Source organism: Panthera leo, chromosome D3 (genome assembly GCF_018350215.1).
Source record: "Panthera leo isolate Ple1 chromosome D3, P.leo_Ple1_pat1.1, whole genome shotgun sequence".
Taxonomy (NCBI): Eukaryota; Metazoa; Chordata; class Mammalia; order Carnivora; family Felidae; genus Panthera; species Panthera leo.
This window is the reverse complement of record NC_056690.1, coordinates 80,430,188-80,445,433: the sequence shown is the minus strand read 5'-3', so window position 1 is coordinate 80,445,433 and position 15,246 is coordinate 80,430,188. Positions and strand designations below refer to the sequence as shown.

General features: G+C 44.7%; 1 long non-coding RNA gene across 1 annotated transcript; it reads right to left on the bottom strand.

The window, feature by feature from the left end:
* Window positions 1–5,451: 5,451 nt before the first annotated feature.
* LOC122203678 lies at window positions 5,452–12,879 on the bottom strand. The gene is made up of 4 exons (XR_006195293.1): window positions 12,757–12,879; window positions 7,918–7,997; window positions 6,135–6,180; window positions 5,452–5,514 (listed from the first exon to the last, which is right to left on the bottom strand). It is a non-coding gene; the product is annotated as an uncharacterized LOC122203678 (long non-coding RNA).
* Window positions 12,880–15,246: the final 2,367 nt, after the last annotated feature.

Sequence of the window (15,246 nt, the reverse complement as noted above, 5' to 3'; positions counted from 1 at the left end):
TCTTGAAGATAAACATGTCCTAAGTGCCGTTTAGAGTGTCAGGAGAGAAAAAAGGCTCCATTATGAGAGCAGCAGAGAAAACCAAGGAACATAGGAGTTTCAATGGGGAGGGAAAGGGAATGATTAAGGTCAAGTACTCAGAGGGTCAAAGAGGCCCAGACCATTAGAATAAACAATGAAAAATTTCTAAAGAGGGTATTGTAATCTAAGGATTAAGTTCACACCCTATAATAAGCCTTAAATTAAAAAAGGTTTGGGGTTTTGGAATGACCTTGTATTTTTCCAGGACACCATACAATGACTGTGACCCTGTTTTCAGTAAATACACAGTTGTCTTTCATGGTGCCGTCGCACAAACCCTGCATTAATAAGAAAGTGAATCTTAGGGCATATTGTCATTACCATTCCCATACAAAGCTCTGTCCCTGGTTGTTGTGGGGTTTTTTTTTCCACACAAGGGCTGGCATTGTCTGTGTCAGAGATGAGCATTTGGACTAAAGTTCACGGCTTGGCTAGGATCTTCCTTTTGGCTGCATTTCCCGGGTGATCAGCTGCCTGTCATTGGCTGCGGCGTTACTGAGACCCCAAACAAGAAGGAAGCACGAGAAAACAAACAAAATGGCGTGTCAAAGGCTACATTCAAAATACCAAATATTATGTTAAATCTCAAGAAAGATTTGACTATTTCATTTTGCTGAGTGAAATTGAGTGCTTGGCTTCAGGACTAAAAGTACAATTGGTAGCAAATGTTCCCTAACCTCTCATAAACATTTTCTCTTTCTAGTATAAATTTCCTACACACGTCCACACTCTCCAAACGGAGGCAAGACGAACAGAAAGTCTAGTTTTGTATTTTTCAAAAGCCCACCACGACACCGAAATTTCCCATTTGCATGTGTCTATTTTCCCACATTGCTGCCTCCCAGATATTGCCACCTCAGACACATCGGAGGGACGAATGGTTAAAAGAACGGTGTTGATCTGGAATCCAAAAAGCTCACACAAGTCCATTAACAGAACCCCAAACAGCCTGGTTAGCAAACACTTTTGTGCAGGTGTATTTAGCAGTTTCCCACCGAAGCGTCAACCAGATTACTCTTCGGGGGGCAGAGCAGGATTTCCCGAGCCCGCAGGATCAGAAGTTGGGGAGTGCCCCACAGTGCCACTGTTACATGGCTGCTTTCCCACACAGATCACGGAAACTTCTGTAAAGCAGTAAAGAGCTAAAATGTATGCATATTTGGGGGAGGGGGCGTGGCTGGTCCTGACTCGTGGGAAAGCAGTGTACTCAGATGTCCTCTGCTTCTTCTTCTGGGATGCAGTCAGGCTGAGGTCTTTGTTTGCTTTGGTGGTCCCGTTGGATGTTGGAGCCTTTTTAACAATGAGAAACATGAATCCCAGAGTCAACACCTTCTAAATTAGCAGCACGAGGGTTGATTAGCAATACCTGATACGTTCCTTCCAGCCAGGCCGGAGGTGAAATGCATATTTTAAACACAAACGGAGGAGTGATGAAATTGACACCGCTCAATTAGAGATTTACAAACATTTAGGGGCACCCGGGTGACTCAGTTGGGTGTCCGACTTCGGCTCAGGTCGTGACCTTGTGGCTGGTGAGTTCAAACCCCACATCGGGTTCACTGCTGTCGGCAGAGAAGCTGTCACTGCAGTCTGCTTCAGATCCTCTGTCCCCTTCTCTCTCTGCCCCTCCCCTGCTTGCGCCTCTCTTTCAAAAAGAAATAAACATAAAAAAAAAAAAAAGAAATTTGCAAACATCTATGATGTCTGATAAACAGTCCTGGGGATAGAAGGACGATCCACCTGTGGGCAATGTATTCATACGTAATACCGTCTCACACTTCTTTCTGCGCATTAAAATGTCTTTCAAACGAAAAGTACAATGATGAGGTTTAACTGTTACGTGAACATCTGAAGTCCGTTAACTTAGATCAATCACAGGGCCACTTTGGAAATAAAAGACATAAGAGACTGGTCTAGAATCTAAGCCATGTTCCTCCAGTGTTTATGGAAGGGCTTCAGAGATGACCAGGGGTGAGGACAGACTACAGGACAAGAGGTTTATTTCCAACCCAACTAGCTAACCTTGCTCTGCAGGTGTCCTGGTTTACCAAGTGTCCTCCTTAGGAAAAGTTACTTGCTGGAGTTTACCCGACACAAGCCCTAAAATGCTGTCCCTTCAATGATGGAAAATGTTAGATCCTTCATCAGATGACCAGTTAAGCAGAAAAGAACTCAGTTGGAGATGACTGTCACACCAAACCCAGAGAGAGAACTTTCTTAATGTGCCGTCTTAGGGCTAGGAGGGCAAGGGAAGCAAGGGGGAGGAGAGCTGGAATTTCCACGTGCCTTTCAGCAGGTCCTCAGTGGGTAAGAAATCATACCTCCTTTAGCCTCACTAAATTCCCAGGAGATAGGCAGATTCCAAAATCCTCATCTTAGTCTATCAGGCCACAAGCGATCTTGCTCCTGGCTACCTCTCCAGCTCCCCACCTTGTCATCCCTTGCTGGCCCATTCTCCCCAGCCACACAGCTCTCTCCACTGTCCTTTGAAGCCACCAAACAAGCTCCAGTTCTGGATGGCTGCACTGCTGTGATGTCTCCCCCACGGGGGGCTACTCCCCTGGATGAATGGCAACATGCCTCTCCTTCACTCATGTAGGCCTGCCCCCGAATGACCTGTCCCTATTCAAATAGCACCTGTTCACTCTTATCCCTTCACCCTGCTTTATTTTCCTTCATAGCATTTGTAGTACATTGAACCATGTTCCCCAAAGTCATGTCTATCGAGAACTTCAGACAGGGACCTTATTTGGAAATAGGGTCTTTGCAGATGTAATTAACTAAGACAAGGTCATAACGCACTAGAATGAACCCTAATCTAATGTGACTGGTGTCCTTACAAGAAGAGGACAGGACACATATAGGGAGGCATAGGGAGAATGGCGAGTGACTACGGAAGCAGAGATTGGAATAGTGCAGCTCTGAGCTGAGGAACACCGAGGATGTAAGCAACCACCAGAAACTGGGAAGAGGCAAGAAAGGTTCTTCCCTGGAGCCTTGCAGCATATTGATGTCAGACTTCGAGCCTCCAGAACTGCGAGAGAATCAATTTCCGTCATTTTAAGCCACCCAGTTGGTAGTATTTTCTTTGTTACATCAATCCAAGAAAACTAATACAGCTAAAATCAAAAAACACAAGAAATAGCAAGTATTGGCAAGGATATGGAGAAAAAGGAGCCCTCTTGCACTATTGCTGGGAATGCAAACTGGTACAGTCACTGTGGAAGACACTACGGAGGTTCCTCAAAAAATTAAAAAAAAAACAACTACCCTATGATCTAGGAATCACGCTATTGGGTAGTTACCCCCCAAAATACAAAAATATTATTTCAAAGGGATACATGCACCCCTATGTTTATTGCAGCATTATTTACAAAGGCCAAACTCTGGAAGAGCCCAAGTGTCCATTGATAGATAAATGGATAAGGATGTGGTATGTATACATATACATACACATACACAATGGAATATTATTCAGCCCTAAAAAAGGATGAAATCTTGCCATGTGCAATGACACAGTTGGAGCTCTAGAGAGTATAATACTCAGCAAAATAAGTCAGTGGGAGAAAGACAAATACCATATGATTTCACTCATATGTGGAATTTAAGAAAGAAAACCAATGAGCAAAGGAAGAAAAAAGAGAGACAAACCAAGAAATAGACTCTTAAGTATAGAGAACAAACTGATGGTTACCAGAAGGGAGGTGGGGTGGGGCAATAGGGTACGAGGATTAAAGAGTCCACTTATCATGATGAAAAAGTAAAATAAAATGACAAAAAAAGAGAAGAAAATGACTACAGCATAAGTCACACCTGACATAGCGCCTATTGGTTGGCTCGTCATCTTTGTCTTCTCCCCCTGGGACACATAGTCCTTAAGACAAGGCTCTTGTTGTTGCTGTTGTTCACTGTTGTGTTGCTAGTGACTTGCACAGTGCCTGGCACATTAGCAGGACACAGATGTTTGTTGAATGACTGAGTGAAGAATGAATATTCCCATTTTGTGGAAGAGGAAACTGAGGTTCGGAAAGATTTCACGGAGTTCAAGTTCACCTAGCTAATAAGTAGCACAATTGGGTTTTAAGCCTGTCTTACTCTAAAAATCATAACCTTTTAACCGCACTATGCAGGCTCTTATTACATTGTCACTTTCTCTTTTAAAACCTACTAGGAGGGGGCCTGGGTGGCTCAGTGGTTTAAGCAACTGACTTCGGCTCAGGTCATGATCTTGTGGTTCATGAGTTTGAGCCCCGCGTGGCGCTCCGTGCTGACAGCTCAGAGCCTGGAGCCTGCTTCGGATTCTGTGTCTCCTTCCCTCTCTGCTCCTCCCCTGCTCTCTCTCTCTCTCTCTCTCTAAAATAAAGAAGCATTAAATTTTTTTTTTTTAAATAAAAAATAAAACCTACTAGGAAATACAGCCATCCTTTCAGCTATTTAGAGTCTGAAATGAAAGTTCCAACAAACAATTGGAATACATATGGAAGTTAATTCTTTAGGTGTTTGTGATTACACTTAGCTTTGACAGACATCAAACTGCCTTTTTTTTTATGTGGGTTACCATGATCATGCCTCTCTCTCTTTTACTGAAAGCATACTAAGTTTTATCGGAATCAGATTAACTTTTCTACAACCAATAGCGTTCTTCTGACCACATAAATTCGGAAGCCCTTTCGCCTAGATGCCTTTTGTTTATTTGTGCACAGCTGCTCTGTGGGATAAATATTAGCTCCATTAATTCTGAGCAAATACTCATTTTGTATAAAGAATTTTACCTTACATTGTTCATAGGACTACATTTCTCTTTGTCTTCCTAAGAGTACATTTTTCTTTGTCTTCTTAAATCCAAGTCAAAGAATATAAGGTAGACTTTCTCCAAAGTGAAATGTATAATGACCTTGAAGTCTTAGTTGCAATATACAAAGCACAAAATATCTTTACCAAATATGGCAGAGAGAGAAAGAGAGAGTGGGAGAGAGAGAGAAAAAGTTGTTTTTATGTGATCTATTGGGTTTTTGTGGTTTTTTTTTAGAATTAAGGGAACTGTTTTTGTTATTTTTTTAACGTTCATGTTTAAGGGGGTAGGTGGGGGGGGGGCAGAGGATCCAAAGTGGACTCTGCTGACAGCAAAGAGCCCCACTCAGGGCTCAAACTCACGAACCATGAGATCATGACCTGAACCGAAGTTGGACGCTTAACCGGCTGAGCCCCCCGGGCGCCCATAAGTGATCTATTTCTAATGAGGGCATTGGAACTGGGAAACTATTGTCCTTTTGACAATTTCTTTTTTGCTTTTTTTTCCCCCTCCATTTCTTTTTTGCTTTTTTGTGACTTATGATTTGATTTCTAAGGGGAAGCAACTTGAAGCCCTTACCATTCTTCTTGCTGTGTTTTGGGGACACCGATCTTCCCCAGTTACCGGTCAGTGTGTTTCCCCTGGAAGCAGAATATGGAAAACATGCTTTTAAAGCTCATTTTACCATCTCACCCTGCAGCGTGGCAAAGATTTGGCAAAATAATAATGTCCAGATTGAGTAAGGATGGCAAGAAGGAGGCACACCCAGTCATTAGAGCAACGTGGTCAAGTGCATGGGTCAAGTGCAAAGTGGTCGAGACAGCTGGTTCGAATCTCAGCTCCCACATTTACTGCCATGTGCCTTTGGATTGGGAGATGGAGAACAAGAAATGGATAGATGTGCATCTAATTACTGCTTTCACTAAGCTGTCACCCCACCTTTCCTCTATCGTGGAAGCTGCTAATAGTTACGAATTGTTGGATGAGAACTAGAAACCAGTAACAAAATATACTTAGAACAGAAAGTATTAGGGAAAAAAAAAAAGCTTGGGGATGAATTTACATTGAAACCATTTTGCCAGGTTATTTCAGTAGGTGCTATGAACATACCAATATGTCTTAGTTGTAGGAAAGTAGACGATTAAGTTCACATGCATACCTTTGTGTATTCAGATACGTCAATTCGTTCAGAGAAACATTTGATTTTAGCATAAATTCAAAGAGGTGGAAAGGTGCTTAATTAGGAATTGTGAAGATCTACCTTGATTAGATGTCCTTATGTACTATCTTCCATTTTTCCATGTTCTCTGAAATGAAGTAGAAATCAACATTGCAAACTAGGAGTTGTAGCATCTTTGCTTTTGGGGGGACAGGACATAAGAACTGTGTGACAGCTCATCATTAAGCAAATTAATAATGTCCTAATAAATGTAACTGGGGCACATTGTGGCTGGATCCATTTTTATGCAGCCTGCGTTGGAAATAGACTTTCTTAAGAGAAGCAGGAGGGCCTTGTCATTAACAAATGCTCCTCTTTACTTTCTTTCCTTTGGCTACAACTAATGTGAATTAAAAAAATCTCATTTTTAGAGCACTGGATTAAAGAAACACATTTTTGAGGAGATAATAATTGCCTTCCCCTACCCTACTCTGAAGCAGACCATAAAAATCTCTATTCGTGCATGATAGCAGTTCCACGTTAAGATGGACATGCTCCTTGGTGGTCCGCTCGGCTGACAAGCCAGATGTGGTGAGAGTCTGGACATGGTGAGATATGTTCCCAAATGTGATGCTTGTGAGTCTTCTCAAGCCATAGAGGCCTGGGTGATCCCAGAGCATTACCTCGGGGAGGGAACCTGGCAGCAAAGTAGAAGAGCCTACAGCAACCAGGACCACACATCCCAGGGGAAAGGACGGGAAAGAATGAATGACCGACATGTTTTGGGTCTCTAATGTATTCTGAGAATGGTCAGGGAAGTCTCCCTTGTTTTCTTTAGAAACCAACTGCCTGATTATAGGAAATCTCTTCTACGATGCCATTTTATTGCACTTAGAAAAAAACCCTTAGCTATTCTCAATTTGCATGACACCATTAGAACGACAGCAAAGAGAGAATAAAGAGCCATCGATAAGTAGTAACATGAGCATCCTACACAGCAGCCAGCATTGTCACAAGGGAAAACAAATAGTATAATACATTATTTCCCCCTCTTAACTATGGCCCAGCAAGTACTCTAAAAAGAATGCAAATATATAAATAGGGCCTTCCACCCACCTCCCAATGCATGTATTATCTTAATGATTTAATGTTTATGTAGTACCTTTCCCTGGAACAGTTTGCATGAAAGAGCATTTCCCAACTTCCCCATATGAAGTGGGTAGGACAGACCAGAAAGACACGAAATCTCTAATCTTGAACGTGACCACATAGTTACAACATGGCCTCTTGTGGAAAAGGGCTCATTGGTGGAGGTGAATAAACATTCTTAGCACAAAAGGCCAAATATCAGATCTGGAAGGACCACTTACTAAGTGACAGTCTGGTTCATGGGGGGAACATCCAGATATCAGATCTGGAAGGACCACTTACTAAGTGACAGTCTGGTTCATGGGGGGAAAATCCAGATATCAGATCTGGAAGGACCACTTACTAAGTGACAGTCTGGTTCATGGGGGGAACATCCAGATATCAGATCTGGAAGGACCACTTACTAAGTGACAGTCTGGTTCATGGGGAGAAGATCCACTACTTTCATTTTCTGGAAGGTCATCTCCAGTGTTGAGTATATATTTTGGCTTGTGGTGTGCTGGTACATTTTTTAAAATGTGCAAATACCTATGTTTTTGAAAACAAGCACATGGTACCAGATTCAAAAGATATAAGTGTTTTCAGGGAAAAGTCCTTATCCCATTGCTACTCCCCAGGGTAAAGCACTGTTACCCATTTCTTGCGTTAACCTTCTAGAAAAATTCCTATGTACATGCAGACAAATACATGCTGTCCTGAACTTGTTTGGGATTGGATTTTTTTTTTTTTCACTTACTCTTTATCTTGGATATGGTTCCACACTGGTACATAAAACAGGCTTTGATATATTTGTTTAACACGCTGTTGAAGAACATCCTACAAATAAATGATTTGATTTTTACCTTAAGGACACCGGGAGATTTAAACAAAACAAAACAAAACAAAACAAAACAAAACAAAACAAAACAAAACAAAACACCTGTATTGAGGGGCGCCTGGGTGGCTCAGGCAGTTAAGTGTCTGACTCTTAATTTCATCTCAGGACATGATCTCGGTGTTCATGAGATTGAGCCCTGCATCCAGCTCTGCACCAACAGTGTGGAGGCTGCTTGGGATTCTCTCTCTTCCTCTCTCTCTATGTCCCTCCCTTGTTTGCTTTGTCACTTACTCTCAAAATAAACAAGTAAACATTAAAAAAAAGTCTAGGGGCGCCTGGGTAGCTCAGTTGGTTGAGTGTCCGACTTCAGCTCAGGTCATGATCTCACAGTATGTGGGTTTGAGTTCCGCGTTGGGCTCTGGGCTGACAGCTCAGAGCCTGGAGCCTGCTTCCGATTCTGTGTCTCCCTCTCTCTCTCTGACCCTCCCCCGTTCATGATCTGTCTCTGTCTCAAAAATAAATAAACATTAAAAAAAATTTTTTTAAATCTACTCAGGTACAACTTATATACTACAAAATGTATCCATTTTAAGTGTATGATGAAATGATCTTTAAAAAAATTTTTTTTAAGTTTATTTATTTATTTTGAGAAAGAGCATCCAAGTGGGGAAGGGGCAGAGAGAGAGAGAGGGAGAGAGAGAATCCAGTGCACAGCCCACGGTGGGGCTCAACCCCGCAAACCATGAGATATGACCTGAGCTAAAGTTGGATGCTCAACCGACTGAGCCACCCAGGCGCCCCCGATTAAATAATCTTTAGTGCATTTACGGACTTGCGCGACCATCAGTACAAGCCAGCTTTTGAACACTTTCATCCCTCCAGGAAGATCCCTCCTGCCTGTTGACCCCTCATTCCTAATCCCAGACCCAGGAAACCACTAATCTACTTTCTGTCTCTAGGGGTTTACCTCTTCTGGACGTTTCATATAAATGGAATCATACACTGTGTGCTCTTTGTAACTGGCTTCTTCCACTTAGTATAATGTGTTCAAGGTTCATCCATGTTGTGCCATTTATTGGTAGTTTATTCCTTTTTATGCCTTAATATTATTCTATAATATAATATAAATATTATATATATATATAATAATAATAATAGAATAGAATAATAGAATATTCTAAACACCTAGTGTTTATCCATTCACAGGTGACAGACATTTCGAGGGTTTCCAGTTTGAGCCATCATGACTGGTACTGCTATGAACATGCATGTGTGAACATACGTTTTCATTTCTCCTGTGTAGATGTCTAGCAATGGAATGGCTGGGTCATATGGCAGGCCCATGTCTATCTTTTTAAATAACCGCCAAACTATTTTACCAAATGGCTGCGCCATTTTATATTTTCACCAGCAACAAATGAGGAGTCAATGGAATCTTCAACTTGGCTGCTAGAAGTAGGCTTTGCCTTTAAACTGTAGGTTGGCTTAGAGCCTCTTATGGGTTGAACTGTGTCCCTCCCCCCACTCCTCCCAAAAGGATGTTTAAGTCCTAACCTCTGGTGCCTGTGAACATGACCTTATTCAGAAATAGGGTCTTTGCAGATGGGTAAGTTGAGGTCATTAGAGAGAGCTCTAGTCCAATATGACTGTGTCCTTATAAAAAGGGGAAATTAGACACAGAGACAGATACTCAGAGAAGGAAGACAGTGCGAAGAGACAGGGAGAACATCGTTTATAAGCCAAGGAACACCTGAGGCTCTCAGAAGCAAGGAGAGAGTCCTGGAACAGAGCCTCCCTCACAGCCCTCAGACGGAACCAACCCTCCTTGATCTTGGACTTCTGGTCTCCAGAACTGTGAGACAATAAATTTTCTGTTATTTAAGTCACCCTAGTTGGTGGCATTTTGCCACGGCAGCCCCAGCAAACTTACATAGGTCATCAACTCTCCGGCTGTAAAATGAGATACAGTGTGTTTAAACAATCTATTCTTATCAGAGCAGTGAATAAATTGTATCTTCTTAGGAATAACTAGGGGAAAAAATAACAGTGAAACAGTTCTCTAGAGACCATCCCATTTACCCAGTAACTACAGAACTGTCTGATTTATGGCCAGCCTTAGTACAGAAATTGTCTCTTTCCAGAGCTTGAACAATGCTGGGGCCCTAGTGTAATTCTCGTACAGGGGCCTCTCGAGGAAAGCATGTTTGTGACGTCGGGCTGTGATTAGCCCACTTAACAAAGGGAAAAGGAAAGGTTTGAGGCACTTTAGTTTTTAGGATACTTTACTAATTTTACCATGGAAACCAAAACCCTCACTTTTTTTTTCCTTCCTTTTGCTGTCCGTTTATATAGGTAACACTATGAAGGAAAACACTTATTTTTTTTTTTTCCCACGATGGGCCTGAGAATCCCCTGGTACGAGAGGTACAATCCATGTGTCCCTCCAAATCCTTCGCCCACCTTTCTCCAGCCTGCTCTGTGCCCCGAGAAGCTGACCCATGAGACCAGTGTAAGTGGCCCCCACCTCGCTGCCTTCAGGCAGGGTCCGTTAATTGGAACACTGCGGGGGGGGGGGGGGGGGCGGGGTGCAGAGGACAGGTGAGTGTGAGGTCCGGCCCTCATTCTCCAGCTCCCTCTGTCTCTGGCCACTGCAGGGTGGCCCTGTGCCCACCAGAGGCCTCAGCTCTGCCCCCGTCTGCCCTCTGTTTGGGTTCTGGAAACTGCTCCTCCCCCATACCTCAGGGTTCCTAAGGGGACGTAACACCCTATGTCTTGCGACTTAACAGATCAACACAAACTCAGTGGCTTCAAATAACAGGCATTCACTCTGTCACATTGTCTTAGGGCATTCGGGCTGCTATAACGAGGTGCCACAGCCTGGGCACGTACCAATAGCAAATTTGTCTCAGTGTTCTAGAGGCCAGGAAGTCTGCGATCAGGGTGCCAGCCCAGTTGGATGCAGATGACTGCCTTCTCGTTGTGTCCTCACACAGCAGAAAGAGGGCAACATAGCTGCCTGGGTTTCTTTTATGAGGGCACTAATCCCATTCTTGAGGGCTCCACCATCATGACCCAATCACCTTGTGAAGGGTCACCTCCTACTCTGTCCTAACTGCCCCCTAACATTGGGGGTTAGGATTTCAATTTAGGAATTTTGGTCGGGGTGGGGGGTGGGGAGAGTTGTCACAAACATTTAGGCTGTAAAGCAGCCCAGCCAGGGTGCCTAAGGGGGGCGTGGCTTAGCTGGGTGCTCTCTTCAGGGTCTCACAAGGCAGCAATTTAGGTGTGGGCCAGACTGCACTCTTTCCTGGAATTTAGTGGGGTTTTTTTCTCTAAGTTTATTTATTTTTGAGAGAGACAGAGACAGAGTGTGAGCGGGGGAGGGGCAGAGAGAGCGGGAAACACAGAATCCGAAGCAGGCTCCAGGCTCCAAGCGCTCAGCAGAGAGCCCGACGCGGGGCTTGAACTCACAAACCGCGAGATCATGACCTGAGCTGAAGTCGGACGCTTAACTGACTGAGCCACCCAGGCACCCCACTTAGTGTTCCCTTCTAAGCTCATGTGGTTATTGGCAGAATTCAGTTTCTTGCCATTGTTGGGCTGAGGTCTTGCTTTCTTACTGGCTGTGAGCCTAGGGCTGCTCTCAGCTCTTAGAGGTCGCCCGTACTTCCCTGCCATGTGGCCCTTTGGTGGCAGGGCGGCTCACTTCCTCCGGACCAGCAGGGAGATCTCTCCTCCTGTCTACCGTGATGTAGGAGTCTTCCACCGTGACTTAACCACGGGAGTGACATCCATCACATCTGTGGCATCCCGTTGGCTACAAGCAAATCATGGGGTCCACCCACATTCAAGGGCAGGAGATTTGACAAGGCTGTGACGCATTGGAGGTCATCCTAGAATTCCACTGGGTAGTCAATTCACTCTTCCTTCCCTGGAGTTGTTTTCCTGAAACCCTGCCTATGCCTTTGTAAATGTTCCCTCAGTTAAATTCTCCTCAAATTACCCCATCAGAAAGTTCCATCTGTTCCTTCCAGGACCCTTATGAGACAATGCCTCTGCAAGTGGCCTGTTTTGGTAATGTGCTTTCCTGAGTCTTCTGTGAGCCCCGGGGCCAGCTGCTGGCTGGGCTTGAGGGAGCTGAGCTGGAGCTAATGTGCTCAGCATCACACAGGACAGGACGGCCGTGGTGTCCACTTGGCTGCGGCGGGGGACAATGACGGGGGGGAGCGTATGGCTCTGTAGTCAGTGGGGAGCTGAGGAGATGAGATGCCCAGTGGTATGCAACTAAGCCCTCTCACAGTCCATAAAACTTACATGGCTCACTCCTGCCTCAGGTGGCATCTTCCCTTGAGGGGACGGAGGGAGAACAGAGCCCTATGCTTCCCAGAGCACTTGGAACACTATTGTTGATCAACACCAATGTTGATCTTCTTGAAATTTTTAACTTTCATTCCCCCCCGCCAATTATATCATTTTCACACTTTTTAAGAAATTTTTCTCGTTAAAAAGTTCTCATGTTTCTAGACCACTGGGCACGACGGGTAGAGAGGCCGTCCCGGAAGCTCGGAAACTTGCCCTGTTACTTAGCACCCCACGTTTGAGATTATTCCATTAGCTGCCACCCACAATAATCCCATGATCTGTCTTCATAGGATTCCGAGGCCAGAGAAATAAAACTAGAATATAAGCAGCCTGAACAAGGTGATGGGTCACGTCTTGCCCATTTATGTGAGTATTTGAGAGATGAGGAAGCATTACCTTCAAGTCCAGTCTGCTGAACTGCTTCCTGATGACAAAGTCCTGGGAGTCACCAAGGCCATTCACAGACATAGCATGGAACAGTGTTCTTCAAAACATGGTATCCAGACCAGCAGCACCGACATCACCTAGGGAACTTATGAGAAATGCTTCCTTGGGCCCCACAGACCTACTGAATCAGAAACCCTGCAGGCGGGACCCAACCATCTGTGGTTTAACAAGCCACCCAGGTGATACGAAGAGATGCTCCCAGGGCTGGAGGCAGGAAGATAAAGGACTTAGTCACTTTCACCTGTCCACTCTTTAAAAACAGGGGGACAGGGGTGCCTGGGTGGCTCAGTCGGTTAAGCGGCCGACTTCGGCTCAGGTCATGATCTCACAGTCTGTGAGTTCAAGCCCTGCGTCGGGCTCTGTGCTGACAGCTCAGAGCCTGGAGCCCGCTTCGGATTCTGTGTCTCCCTCTCTCTCTGACCCTCCCCCATTCATGCTCTGTCTCTCCCTGTCTCAAAAATAAATAAACATTTAAAAATAAAAAAAAAATAAAAACAGGGGGACAAAGAGAGTTAGTCTCATTCCTCCAGTAGCCGAGAAGCAGTGGTGTGGTACCATCCGCTTAAAATCAGCTCTCCGGGATGTAGAGTGTGGGGGGCACAAGTCTTGCTTTGCGGTATTTGCCAATTTCCATGGTGTAAATACCGTCACTGCAGCCGATTTCTGGCCACCGACGTGAGGTCTCGGGACATGGGATCTTGTAGTCCGGCACAAGCACCCTCTACTACTTGGTCAGACTAGGGATGGGACCTGTGACGCGGCCCTTGATAAAGCCAGTCAAGCTCCCTCGGATTGTTTATCAGGTTGAAAAAGTTTCTTAGATCAGGGTTTCTCTCTCAGTCTTAGCACAGTTGGCATTCCAGCCTGGAAAGTTCTTTGCCCCGTGCGTTGTACCGTGAGCAGTATCCCTGGCCTCTACTCGTCAGATGCCAGGAGGAGCATTCCATCTTAACTCACTGCCTTAGACTGACCTTAGCCCTTCCCGATTCTTTGTTGTTTTTTTTTTTAATTGTTTACTTATTTTTGAGACAGAGTCAGAGCACACATGCGGGATGGAGAGAGAGAGAGAGAGAGAGAGAGAGAGAGAGAGAGAGAGAAAGAGAGAGAGAGAATCCCAAGCAGGCTCCATTTCACAAACCACGAGATCACGACCTGAGCCGCAACCAAGAGCCAAACGCTTAACCAACGAAGCCACCCAGGTGCCCCAACCCTTCTCAGTTCTTTAGGGCATCTTTTCATTGACATCCACCCTTTGGGCTCTTCGAGTTCCCTACGACTCCAGATCTGGCAGCTTTCTTTCCTCTGCTAACTCTACCCAGACACGGACAGGACTTTATGATCCGTGTGCCAGATGTGGCTTCGTATTCACTCTGCTTGTTATTATTATTGTTGCCCTGCCCTGTGCCCCCGATCCTTGTTTTGCGATCAGCAACTTTCAGGTGATGCAATGTATCACGATGGCATTTTCCCAGCATCTCTACAACCTGTTCTACCTGTTGCCTTTTCTTTGTTCTTCCTTGGTTGTCCCTGGATGATTTGACATCACTCTTCCTCCTCACCAGACTAGGGAGTAAAATGATTTATTTGTCTCTAATCTCCCTCTCCTTCTCCACTCCCTGCTTTAAAAAGTAACAAATGAGTCTTATCTCCACATAGTGTAAAAGCCCTTCCAGTTTGTTAGACATTCAATCGTACTTGCCAGGCACATCTGCCCTATGCAAATAGACCTAAATGAACAAAACTCAGGAAGATTTTCCCAGCCCCTAGCATTTGAAAAATCATTGTTAGCCGGTTCAACAGCAAGAGTGAGGGAGGCAAGTAAACTTGGTGCCCTCTCAGTGACAGAGATACCATCAGCACCTGGAAAAGTAAGGGTCCTTGCTCGGGGCCACCTGGAACACCAGACAGGAGGCGCAAGCCTCTGGCAGGTGCTCCCTGTGGGCTATTAGGCAATTCCACGTCTTCTCCACACCCAGACTTCTCCAGTCGGGTCCTTTGAGGTTAGTTTAGTGTCGGAATTTAACAGTTTCAGCTCAGCAGCTCCAGATGTTGAAAGACTCCTCATCCAAGGATGGTCTAAGGTATAGGAAACTATTTTTAAAAGGTCTTTTTTGGGGCGCCTGGGTGGCTCAGTCGGTTAAGCGTCCGACTTTGGCTCAGGTCATGATCTCGCGGTCCGTGAGTTCGAGCCCCGCGTCGGGCTCTGTGCTGACTGCTCAGAGCCTGGAGCCTGTTTCAGATTCTGTGTGTCTCTCTCTCTCTCTGACCCTCCCCCGTTCATTCTCTGTTTCTGTCTCAAAAAAAATAAATGTTTAAAAAAAAATTTTAAAAAAAGGTCTTTTTTTTTAATGATTTTTTCAACTATGTACTTTAGAAACTGGAAGTTGAGACAGATGACCTCTGATAATCCTTCCCAATTTAGAATTTCTAGAGTTCATA